This window comes from Coenobita brevimanus, chromosome 111, assembly GCF_032717465.1.
Source record: "Coenobita brevimanus isolate Jiangsu-jjx chromosome 111, ASM3271746v2, whole genome shotgun sequence".
Classification (NCBI taxonomy): Eukaryota; Metazoa; Arthropoda; class Malacostraca; order Decapoda; family Coenobitidae; genus Coenobita; species Coenobita brevimanus.
Window position 1 is genome coordinate 26594476 of NC_137064.1, and position 4761 is coordinate 26599236.

The following is a 4761-nucleotide window of genomic DNA, read 5'->3' on the forward strand; positions in this document are numbered from 1 at the left end:
ACCACTCATTCCCCTCACCTCTCATTCCCCTCACCACTCATTCCCCTCACCACTCATTCCCCTCACCACTCATTCCCCTCACCACTCATTCCCCTCACCACTCATTCCCCTCACCACTCATTCCCCTCACCACTCAACCGTTCTTCATTTTACACTCATATTATCCCTATTTCACCTCACATCCTACCTTGCTACTAATTTCAATCTCTCTCTCTCTCTCTCTCTCTCTCTCTCTCTCTCTCTCTCTCTCTCTCTCTCTCTCTCTCTCTCTCTAATACCAATCCAGCATTATTACTCTTGAAACAATTATTCCCACATATAAAAAAGTCCTTTATTAGTAAGCTTCAACCAATTCAGCCCTACTTGTACCCTTTTGAGATTTCCAAGGTTGAATTATCCCTCTCACTATAAACAGACCTTTTAAATGCGTGAATAATTCCTACAGGTAAAACGGAAATTACCTGACCGTGATAATTGATGCATTAAATACCTTCCTTTATTTATTACTCTCTATTGATTACTTTTTTACTGTTTTTATTACTTATCTTTTCTTAGCTTTTTCAGTTCTTGCTTGTATCTCCTCCCTTGTGCATAGAGTTTTTGGTCATTTAAAACGTTTACGCATACAGAAACAAACACGCACCACACACACACACACACACACACACACACACACACACACACACACACACACACACACACACACACACACACACACACACACGCACACACAGACGGAGAGAGAGAGAGAGAGAGAGAGAGAGAACACACACACACACACACACACACACACACACACAGGTAGGCAGGAAGGTTGTGGTTTGAGGAATGAGGGATGAAGCGCAGGTTCTGACAGGTAGAGAGAGAGAGAGGGAGAGAGAGAGAGAGAGAGAGAGAGAGAGAGAGAGAGAGAGAGAGAGAGAAGAATGCAGAGGAAGGAGTTACTAAAGAAAAGGGGAGAAAATTAAAGATATTCACAACCCCTCACGCCTTTTTATCTCAGTAAAGTGGTCTCGTCCCATTAGGAAAGCTTTTGCCTTTGTTGCAAAAATATAACAAAGTGTCTGTGCAAGAGAAGACGTCCCCCATCCATGACAATCCAAAGCTTCCTGTCATACACTGAACAGGAATGAAAGGGAAGATACACCATGCTCCATTAACATTCTTCTCGATGGAAATTTCCTTACAAAAGGTACTAAGAAAGAAGCTCCTGATTAGGCATGCGATGAGTAAAGCTATATATATCGACCATGTATTTCCCCTTCATTTTATCCTGGGTTGTTCTCTGTGTTGGATAGAAATGTAACAGTTTTACCTTTAATATCTACCGAAGAGGTGAGGAGGAGCTAAATGCCTTGTCACTGAAGCCAGACACTGATATACAGGAAAACGTTCCAGTCAGTGATTCCTGCAAGAGATTCCTACATGAATGGCATTTGTGGTCGATATCATAGGCGGCAGAAAAAACACAGGAAAAGTTATGTCATTTAATTGTTCGTGTTTTCCCTGCAACCCATTTTATCAACTTGTCACTATCTGCAATACACGTAATATCATCCTTTTGGCATATCAGTTATAAATAGATGTTGGTTTAGCTTGCTCGTGAGCGTTATTTTTATAATGTTTGCTACAACAAATTCCAAAAGTTTGACCCTCTTCATCTAGAGCTACATTTGAAAAGAAGTTGGGGTATTTGGTAGCGCTTTTTGTTACCTTTGGCCTTATTAGTTCAGTCCATTTCTGTTGGAGGGGAAGACACGATGCAGATGTACACTCGGCATCAAAATTCTTTGTCTTATCCAGCTTCTCTCTCTATGGATTCTGAAAAATAAATTTAAGTAAAGAGACGCTGGCGACACTGAAAACTTTTTTGGCCTTAGATTATTGTCATCAGTGTCCTCTGCTGTTGATTCATAAGACTGATTTTCAAAATTCATGGAGAGAAAAGCAGGAAAGGAGACAGGACTTTTGTTGCCGACTGTACACTAGGTTTCTTTTTCTTTGTTGCCAAATCCCTTTTATATCTTCAGCATTCCAATGGATCTCCGTGCCGACGCGTTAACTCGGGATGAAGTCTGTCCTCAGATGGTTTGCTGAGGACAAAGGAGTTAGTTTTGTAGTAGAATCTATGAACTTAGTTTATTAATAAACTTGTATAACGAGTTATCCACGAAATATCTATTTTGCATTTTATTTTACATAAGAATATAAGAACAGAGGCCCGTTGGTCCATGCTAGGCAGTTCCTACAAGAGTGGCTAAACTACTAGAATGAGACAAGGATAGCAAGGAAGAAAGTTCTCCCCCACTCACCAAACCCTCCAGCTAAAGCCGCCAAGAAAATGTCAGAAGGAACTCCATGCAGTTACCAAAGTGTATAACTTGTCTGTGGGATTTGGTCTGGACTCTCCAAATAAAACAATAGTGTAGCAGAGCGTAGTTTCGATCTACGGACCTCTGGGTTATGGGCCCAGCACGCTTCCACTGCGCCACTCTGCTTCTTTAATTGGCGTAAGGAAATCTTGCTAAGTGGAAGAGAAGCCAGTGTCACCAAACATGTTCAAAACTATCGCGATCAACAACTTGGTCAAGAGAGAGAAACTCGTATTTCATTCCAGCGTGCAGAGGACGAATTACTCTGCTCATTTGAGGTGCGATCTGCGCAACTTTTTTTTTTTTTTTTTTTTTTGGGGGGGGGGAAGCGAGTAAGAAAGCAGCATAATAATAATTTAATAGATTTACTCCTAAAGAAAAGTTTTTGTTAATAAACAGCAGCATGCAGACTTTAGTGCATTGATGAGACAATTATGAATTACGACTGTTACCTCAGAACTTAGAGAGAGAGAGAGAGAGAGAGAGAGAGAGTGAAGAATGTAGAGGAAGGAGTTACTAAAGAAAAGGGGAGAAAATTAAAGATATTCACAACCCCACACGCCTTTCTATCTCAGTAAAGTGGTCTCGTCCCATTAGGAAAGCTTTTGCCTTTGTTGCAAAAATATAACAAAGTGTCTGTGCAAGAGAAGACGTCCCCGACCCATGACAATCCAAAGCTTCCTGTCATACACTGAACAGGAATGAAAGGGAAGATACACCATGCTCCATTAACATTCTTCTCGATGGAAATTTCCTTACAAAAGGTACTAAGAAAGAAGCTCCTGATTAGGCATGCGATGAATAAAGCTATATATATCGACCATGTATTCCCCCTTCATTTTATCCTGGGTTGTTCTCTGTGTAGGATAGAAATCTAACAGTTTTACCTTTAATATCTACCGAAGAGGTGAGGAGGAGCTAAATGCCTTGTCACTGAAGCCAGACACTGATATACAGGAAAACGTTCCAGTCAGTGATTCCTGCAAGAGATTCCTACATGAATGGCATTTGTGGTCGATATCATAGGCGGCAGAAAAAACACAGGAAATGTCATGTCATTTAATTGTTCGTGTTTTCCCTGCAACCCATTTTATCAACTTGTCACTATCTGCAATACACGTAATATCATCCTTATGGCATATCAGTTATAAATAGATGTTGGTTTAGCTTGCTCGTGAGCGTTATTTTTATAATGTTTGCTACAACAAATTCCAAAAGTTTGACCCTCTTCATCTAGAGCTACATTTGAAAAGAAGTTGGGGTATTTGGTAGCGCTTTTTGTTACCTTTGGCCTTATTAGTTCAGTCCATTTCTGTTGGAGGGGAAGACACGATGCAGATGTACACTCGGCATCAAAATTCTTTGTCTTATCCAGCTTCTCTCTCTATGGATTCTGAAAAATAAATTTAAGTAAAGAGACGCTGGCGACACTGAAAACTTTTTTGGCCTTAGATTATTGTCATCAGTGTCCTCTGCTGTTGATTTATAAGACTGATTTTCAAAATTCATGGAGAGAAAAGCAGGAAAGGAGACAGGACTTTTGTTGCCGACTGTACACTAGGTTTCTTTTTCTTTGTTGCCAAATCCCTTTTATATCTTCAGCATTCCAATGGATCTCCGTGCCGACGCGTTAACTCGGGATGAAGTCTGTCCTCAGATGGTTTGCTGAGGACAAAGGAGTTAATTTTGTAGTAGAATCTATGAACTTAGTTTATTAATAAACTTGTATAACGAGTTATCCACGAAATATCTATTTTGCATTTTATTTTACATAAGAATATAAGAACAGAGGCCCGTTGGTCCATGCTAGGCAGTTCCTACAAGAGTGGCTAAACTACTAGAATGAGACAAGGATAGCAAGGAAGAAAGTTCTCCCCCACTCACCAAACCCTCCAGCTAAAGCCGCCAAGAAAATGTCAGAAGGAACTCCATGCAGTTACCAAAGTGTATAACTTGTCTGTGGGGTTTGGTCTGGACTCTCCAAATAAAACAATAGTGTAGCAGAGCGTAGTTTCGATCTACGGACCTCTGGGTTATGGGCCCAGCACGCTTCCACTGCGCCACTCTGCTTCTTTGCTTGGCGTCAGGAAATCTTGCTAAGTGGAAGAGAAGCCAGTGTCACCAAACATGTTCAAAACTATCGCGATCAACAACTTGGTCAAGAGAGAGAAACTCGTATTTCATTCCAGCGTGCAGAGGACGAATTACTCTGCTCATTTGAGGTGCGATCTGCGCAACACTTTTTTTTTTTTTTTTTTAGGGGGGGGGAGCGAGTAAGAAAGCAGCATAATAATAGCTTAATAGATTTACTCCTAAAGAAAAGTTTTTGTTAATAAACAGCAGCATGCAGACTTTAGTGCATTAATGAGACAATTATGAATTACGACTG

The 4761-nt window shown here is 40.6% G+C and overlaps 2 non-coding genes across 2 annotated transcripts; both read right to left on the reverse strand.

Annotated features, from left to right (window-relative positions):
- Positions 1-2426: 2426 nt before the first annotated feature.
- On the reverse strand, positions 2427-2498 carry TRNAM-CAU (transfer RNA methionine (anticodon CAU)). Its single transcript has one exon. It is a non-coding gene; the product is annotated as a tRNA-Met (tRNA).
- A 1872-nt stretch (positions 2499-4370) lies between these two features.
- TRNAM-CAU (transfer RNA methionine (anticodon CAU)) lies at positions 4371-4442 on the reverse strand. Its single transcript has one exon. It is a non-coding gene; the product is annotated as a tRNA-Met (tRNA).
- Between the last annotated feature and the right edge of the window lie 319 nt (positions 4443-4761).